Here is a 7,961-nt window from a genome sequence, read left to right on the forward strand (position 1 = left end):
AACAGATTTTCCTTAAGTTGAGGTTTCACTTCATCAAAAATTAAATGAACTGTCTTGTTTCTATTCTCTCTGTCAAATGAACTTCCCAGGCAGCCCGGGTCTTCATAGGCCTCATGAGTCCCCAGCCAACTCCTCAGACTAAGTTAAGTGGGAAGTGTCTACTTTCTAGAAGCCCTGAGTCTTCCTGTCCTCCCACCAGTCCAGGCCTTGTGGAGTTGCCAAAGACAGCACTAAACTGTGCCGGTCTCTACAACCTCCCTTCCCTGGGGGTGCGTATGTTAGGGTACTTCACAAATAGTGAGCCTGCGTTCCCCCCTGCCCCCAAGGTGGCATCTTCCCAACACTGTCCCTCTGTTCTGCCTGGTGTCCACATGGAAACGCTCATCTGCTTGCAATTGACTTTGTTCTGCAGGAGAGAGGTGGGTGTGGGACAACCGGGTGGCATTTGTTGGGGTCATTCAGGGTCTGACCTTGGGCTGGTTTGGAGGGAAGGTTGAAGAGCAGATGTTGAGCATTTCTAGAAGCTAAAGGGACCTGTAGAGCGTGGAAGGACTGATACTGAGATCTTCATATATGGAGTCAGGTACCACCGCTGAGAGTAATTTCACATAAATAACCATGCTTCCCCTCAAAGACAGAGCCCAGTCTTCCAGAGGGAAGGTAGAGACAGGGCCTCTCTGTGTCCAGGGCGTACCTGCCGCCCCATCTGGCTTAGCCTCTCAAAGTGAGGATGCAAATTCTACAGAATGATAGCCTACTGAGGAACCTGAAGCTACCGGCAGGTCACACCGCAGGTCACACTGAGGGTCACACTGCAGGGGTGCTGCCCACTCTGGGAGCTCTTCAGAGCCTTCACTGCCCAACAGCTCCAGAGAGAAACCTGATGGCTCCCATTACCATGGCGGAGGGAAACTGCTCGGTTCCGTGGTTACCATCAAACCCCTGAGATGCACCAGCTCAACAGTAAGACATCCCCGAGAGATGAAAGGACCTGTGGGTTGCCAACACAGTCCATGTCTCCCTGCAAGCATGGCCAGAAGTGGCCACTGTGGGTGTGGACAGCCAGCTCTAGGCTCTAGGTATGTCTGAAAAGCGACAACTACAAGGACAGTACGTCCTTTGGATATTAGGAGCTGCAGACTCCATTCTCTTATTCATGGGTTTCTGGTGCTCTCGGGTGTCTCCAACCACACAGGAAAAGCCAGCACATGGTAGATGCCTTCTTAATGTGAACTAACTTTTCAGTCTTATTTTTGCTCTGAGTAATGGGGTCCTTTTTAAAATAACATCTTTATTGAGATACACTTCCTATACAATAAAAGACCCCCCCCCTCTAACCTTCTTAATTTAGGGGAAGGGGAAGAAACGTGATTAGAGCCTTTGCCTATCTTGCACAAAGCCTTGGATTTTACGCCCAACTCAGCTAGTATCTGATTCAGTGGATTTTGGTATTTGAAGAGATGGGCAATTATTTAGAATATTTGTATCTCCCTACTCTAAAACATTCTGTAGCCATTAATTCTAGCTCCCTATTCTTTTCCCCAAGGCCTCAGAAAGCAATGACCTGTGTTCCGTTCCGACCACCACCCGATGGTTTTCAGGTCTCTGCAGAGGGACGCAAAGTCAAATTCCAGCGGGACCACAGTCTTCAGCAAGCATCCCTGTGTTTTCCAGGGTCTAGCAAATCCATTCTCATCATTCCTATCGTTTAAAAGAACAGATGGCTGAAGCCTTCTCCAGGCCAAGGCTGTGTCTCTGTATTGCCAAACATGTTGATGAGCGCTGTAACTCAGCCCAGAATCACTGTGAAAACAAATGTGAAATACCTGGACATCGCCAGACGGATCCAGGCATTTCCCAGCTTCCACTTCAGGTCACAGCTGCATGGGTGACTCCTGACCCAGTGACTCTTAGCGGTGGCATGCCAGATCACACAGGGATCAGGACAGGCCTGAGAGGGCAGTGCTGATTTCAGATGAAGCTCCCAATACGGAGGGGTGCGGCTGGAGCCTGAGGTCTCAGGCGCAGGAATGAGGCTGCTCATGAGCCAGGTAGATGGCTGAGCATTGCCCACGAGGACTAGGAGGAGGCTGCAGCATGGCCCACATGAACTGCTGCCATCTCGAATGGAAACGGCAGCCAGTTCGGGTGCTGTGGATTGGAAGCGCTGTGAAGGCACAGGGGATCTTCCCTACTCTGATCTGAGAATCACAACTGGGAAGATGTCTATCTTCCCTAGCAGCTGAGCCTCTTTAGAAAATGAAAAGGAGGGAAGAAAACATTTCCATTTCCAAGAACACCATAGCAGCTTCCCTTGGAGGAGCGCTGCATGCTACATCTAGAGGACTTGTCAGCATGTGACTTTTCCAGCCCGGAATATGAGCTTTCTGCGAGGAGAGTCTGTGTCATCTCGTTTCATGTGCTTGGCATATAGTAATTACCGAGAAAGACTTATTTATTGGGCAAAAATTTCCAAGTGTCTATTTCTAATATTTTCCCACAGAACTCAGCGGCATTAGAGAGAAAGAGTATCCTTCCTCCCAGAATGACTGTATTAAGAAGGGCAGTTATAATAAAGTGTAAATGTGTACGTTTAAGTATGCTATTCTTAGCAGGGGGAGAAACAGTGCCGGGTAATGCATCCAAGAGGAAAATCTGTGAGCTGAATAAAGATTTTTAAAGCCACAAAACACGCAGTCTAAGGCAGCAGAAGCAGGTTCTTGACGCCAGGACAGAGACAACAAACACCTGGGATGCACATCAGCCCTCCCTTCTATGCCTAGGGCAGGCCCTGCTACTAATGTCAGGCTGTTTCTGTTTGCCACTAAATCCAGGCTCAACTTTAGACTCTTTACCAGCACCATTTCATGGGGCTGTTCCTGGGTAGTTAATGAGGATACACACATGGTAACTTATCAGCCATGAGGAAAGACAGGGCCATGAAAACCTGTGAGGCCATCTTGGCGGTGGTGGTGGGGCTCCTGGACTGGACTAGTTGAGATTCAGACTCTTGTCTGCATGCAGAGCGACTTCATTCCAACTCAAGGACCAATGCTGGGGTTGGATCTGAGACCCAGGCAGCCAAGGGACGTTAGACAGCCAGAGTCTAAAAGTCAGGTGACCCAACAAAGCCGGTTATCCCCAAACCTGAGTGTGGAGGAGGCAGTTAGCTGAAGAGGACATAAATAGTATTCATTTCTTACCAGCTGGGTGAATAATTGCTTCTTCCCAGGAAGCCTGCCTCGGAGACAAGCTGCCTGTTCCTGAGGATGCGCTGCCCATGCAGAAACCCAGGTGGATACGGTTTGATAGCACCAGCGGCATCTGCCCTGTGACACTGGGAGGACGGACCCGAGAGGGAAGGGTTCCCGTCCCAGGGCTGGGGAAGCAGATCTAGGGAGAGCTCTTTCTTCTCCTGACTTCCAAGGAGGGGACAACAGAAAATTAGTCAAGTGCTGTATAGCATTTCAGGAAGCAGCAGACAGTACACAAGATGGAGGCCTCACAGACTCTATGCCGGGGGACACTGGAAGTATACTCTGTGATGTTCACATGGCTTTAAAAATCCAGCAGTGTAGTTCTCAGACCTATGAGTCAGCCGGAAGGATGGCCCTTTCTTTGGCTTTTTATGTGAACCTGAAATGTTTACACCCGTCTTCAGCCAGGCTCTGTAGGACATGGGGTTTTTGTTTCTTTTGGGGTAGAAGAATTGAAAGTCAGCTACATGCCTGCTCCTCTGATGTACAGGGAGCCAGCTGAGATCAGAACAGGGGCTCCCTTTGTTCAAGACGCTAATCCCACCGAGCAGTGCTGACTTGCCCAGGCTGCCGGTAGAAAGGCTGCTACATCCTTGACCGTCTGAACGTCTAACAGTGACATCATTGTAACCAGAATAGCCCTGAAGAGAAGTGGGCAGGAGCTTCCATGTGTCTAATTTTTATGGCATTTTGCCTCTAAGAACCAGAAGTATTTTCTTGCCTTACAAAGAAGGGACTTGATAAATGCAAGTTTTTAGTGTTGATAACATCCTTCTAATACACACGTTTGATTGAGCATCAGAAACCCAGTGTATGGGACATGGGCATAGTGTGCATACTGCTGTCTCTGGCTAGGACAGGGGAATGAAGGGAACAGTCAAAAAGTGGGATAGGCACACTGATCCCCCCAAGGATCCCCTCCACGCCAAGGCCCTGACTTGTAAATGGAATCAGGAGAAAGAGTCACACACTCAGGTTGCCTTGAGTTTTATTTCAGATGAGTATGTCTTAAAGAGATCTACAACCATTTTGCTGCTATGTCATAATAGCACATAAGTCTATTGGGCAGTGGGAATTAAGGTGAGGTTAAAAGGAAGTCAAGCCATGATGGTGACAGCATTGCTACCATCGAGGAATGCTCCCAAATGCCAGCTAAGCTGGTTGCTTGATGAATTCCCTTCCTAGATCAGAAAGCCCAAGGTGGTCTCAGCCCACTCCCAATCTCCTTTCCTTTTTTATGAGGTCTGGACCCTCCCCCAAGCTGGACTGAGCCTCTGGCATCTTCCTCTGCCAAGCCCTATAGCTTGCCAGGAGGTCAAATCCAAAACACTATTGCAACCGCAATAGCAAAGGCTGAGCAAACAGCTCCAAAAATGACGATGAAAACCTGAGCTATGGAAGCAGACAGCCTGTCTGGGAATGCCACCAGCATGATAAGTCAGAACACTGAGACTCCAGGTTTCCAGGTCAGGAGCCGAGCTGGAGGGGTGGTGCAAGGGTCTCCAGGACAGTCGCCCTCTCGGTTTCTGAAGAGTGATGACTCTTACGTTAATATGAAGACTTCTAAGACCATGAAGAAAAGCCACCGGGAGCTAGAGAGATGGCTCAATGGTGAAAAGGACTTTCTTCTCAGTTAAGAGAACCTGAGTTCAGATCCTAGCATCCACAGTGGGTGGCTCACAGAGTCCAGTAACTCTAGCTCCAAGGAATCCAGTACCCTCCTCTGACCTCTGAAGGCACCTGCACATACATGCGCATACATGCACAGACATAAACACACACACACACACAAATAAAAAAGAGTAAAGCCATTGGAAAAAATGTGAAGGCAGGACTGCAAGGCCTGATGGCTTCCAAAAGCTGTCACATTAAAAAAATAATAATAAGTGGTAAAATGCATAGCTTAATAAAAAATAATACAAAAATACTAATAAACTTTTCTGTACACCCTTCAGCCAGGTCCTGCCTCTCTTTCAAAGCACCTGGTCTTGTGCTCAGACCAGAAGGGACTCTAAGTTCTGCATGGCAGCAAGAGTTCAATGACCCTTCACCCCATTACATGAGTAATGCAATTAGTGTTTTGTTGCTGACAAAATACACCTAAGACAGACAAGTTAAGGAAGAAAAGATTTTGGGGGGCCTCGTGGTTTCAGAACTTTTGGTCCATGCTTCACTGCTTTAGGAGTGTTCTCTGAGCAGGACTTCTTAGAAGGAGACCCTGAGTACACTGGCTCAGGGCACCAGGAAAAAGAAAAGAGGGTGTTTTATAACAAGCAGAGAGAACGCCACGCCGAAAGGACATATGCAAGACAGCTGCTCATTTCACGGTGGCCAGGAAGCAGGGAAAAAATTAGGTAGGGCCCAGGTACAAGAAATAACCTCAAAGGGTCCTCAGTTCCCAGCGACCTTCAACTTGGCCTGCTTTCCTAATAGCCCATTCAGCTATGAACTCATCAATGGATCAATCTACCAATGAGGGAACAGGCTTTGGACACAGGAGCTTGAAGGATACTTCCATCCAAACTGTCACCATTGCCTATCTGGACATAATACTGGTACCAAAGGGACCAGGTGGGCCTCTGTGCTGAAGAAGCAGTGGCTTGTGGGGTAAGCAGAAAGTCCAGAGGAACACAGAACAGCAGAGAGACCTCCCTCCTCACCAGCCATCCCCGTCACAGCCACTGGTTCTCTGAAGCAGCTTCTTGTAGTTGGGGAACTTGCAGCTCGGGCTTCTAACGTGCATCTCTAGCAGAGAACCAGCCTTCTGTGTCTTCAAATTGTCTTCCTGGTTTAACTTTCCTTCTCTTCCTTCATCCCTTAGCCTGGGTCACGCCATCTCATTCTGGGATGCTTACAATGGTCACAGCATGACATTCTCAGGACAGCCATCTCCTTTCTAGTCTTCTAGAAACTCTTCCTAAACTGCTTCAGAAAAACATTTAACTCTCTTATTCTCAGGGTATCTGAAGCTCAGGCCTCTTGGGCTTCCAGAATCTTCCAAACAACCCAGCCCGACTTCTGGTGCTCAAGGGAGCTCTGGACTCACCACCCACAGCTCCTCCCTGCTCCTCTGCCTCAGGCTGGACTTGTCTCCGGATTCATTTCTTATCCTTTCTCTCTGCAAAGCCCCTCTCACTCCGCCTACACAATTGCTTCTTCTTCAGGCCCACCTATGGCCTCCTCAGTCTTCTTAGGCCTCCAGGATGAATGTGGCTTTGGCGAGTTTCTAATCGTCTCCTCTGCCTAATTAGCAGACAAGGGATTGGGTGGAAATCAGGGTTTCCCTTTGCCTGGACACCCCAGAGTCAGGACAGAGCATCATCTATGGATAGGGGAGGGTCACAGTTCATACTTGTTGGGTTTCTAAAGTCCAGGGCGGTCTTGAATTGCTGCTAACTCATACCACTGTTGACTGTCACTTATGCCCTGTGGTCTGTGTCAGATCAGGATCTGAAAGAGACAGTCAGAGAAAGCTCTCAGATTGGTGGAAATGAGATAGGCAGTTTACTGAGCAGTTCCAGGCCAGGATGGCCCGAGGGTACCATGCTAGGGAACAGATAGCATGCTACAAGAGACCATAATGAAGGCACCTAACACAGTTAGGGACATAATGGATGGGCTTCTCTGAGCTAGTACTTTTAAAATAAAAAAAGGGTATCTTAAAATAGCTAGAGGAGTTTTAACACAGCTTGATCCTTTGGTAGGAGAACACCTTAATATTTTTTCATCTACTTAAGACTTTTATGCTGTAAGTAATTATTAAATGATAATGTAATTGTCTGTGTACATCTATTACCTAGACAGACCTATTTATCCATCTGTCCATATATTCTTCACCTTGATCCAAAAGAGATATACCACGACTTAAGGTCATATCTTGCTTAAGTAGAAGTCATTAGGGAAACTGAGTCAGCTGGACCCAGAAAGTGCAAGTATGGAACGGAGACAAAGAAAGATGAATTAGCCATATGTACGCCAAGAAGACCAGTTCACTTGCTAATGAGACCACAGTAAAAGCCTGGAGGTGCATTTTCAGTAAGATCTCTGTAGATTTCCTGCTGAACCGCCTGAGCTGTTTGGGGTGGCGGTACTCACAAGTGGAGGGCGGGGAGGAAGAGGGAGGAGAGAGGAAGGGCCTGGATGCTCCCGTACAGAACGCTCCTCCTGGCCACGGGCTCCCTGAGCACCAGCGCTATTCATAGCACTTCCTTTTCAGCCAGAATGTGGGAACAATCTGACTGCCAAGCTATTATGAACAAAATGAAGAGGCTGTCTCTATACAAATCCGCGCTCCCTTCCTATTTCAGGGAGCCAAAGGGCTCGGGCCCATCCCAGCTGGGTCTTCACACGTGCAATAATCTGGGCAGTACATTCCCCAACTAGAGAGAAGGCAGGATTTATAGGCCACTCATTTCCCTGAACTCGGAGTCGTAGCCTGGGTGTGCTGGTGCTTTATTGTGCTGCTTCTGGGTTATTTATTTAATATTGTTTCATTAAAATTTAAAGAACACAACTGGTTTTGCAAATAAAACATGAAATGCCAGAGTGCAGAAATGGATGGTTAAATTCAACAAATGCGTCCAGTTTCTATCTGTTCATGCAGGAGGATATATCATGTTTTGTGACTAAAGACATTTCTAGTCACATAGAGACCAGTGAACATGGAGGCATGGAGCCCCCTAGCAAACTGACCATAATCCATCA

At 47.9% G+C, this 7,961-nt stretch overlaps 1 long non-coding RNA gene across 1 annotated transcript; it reads left to right on the forward strand.

The window, feature by feature from the left end:
• Nucleotides 1-212: 212 nt before the first annotated feature.
• On the forward strand, nt 213-2,690 carry LOC125388015 (uncharacterized). The gene is made up of 2 exons (XR_007228080.3): nt 213-419; nt 1,547-2,690. It is a non-coding gene; the product is annotated as an uncharacterized LOC125388015 (long non-coding RNA).
• The last annotated feature ends 5,271 nt before the right edge of the window (nt 2,691-7,961 follow it).

The sequence above is a fragment of the Myodes glareolus genome, chromosome 11, assembly GCF_982192425.1.
Source record: "Myodes glareolus chromosome 11, mMyoGla1.1, whole genome shotgun sequence".
Taxonomy (NCBI): domain Eukaryota; kingdom Metazoa; phylum Chordata; class Mammalia; order Rodentia; family Cricetidae; genus Myodes; species Myodes glareolus.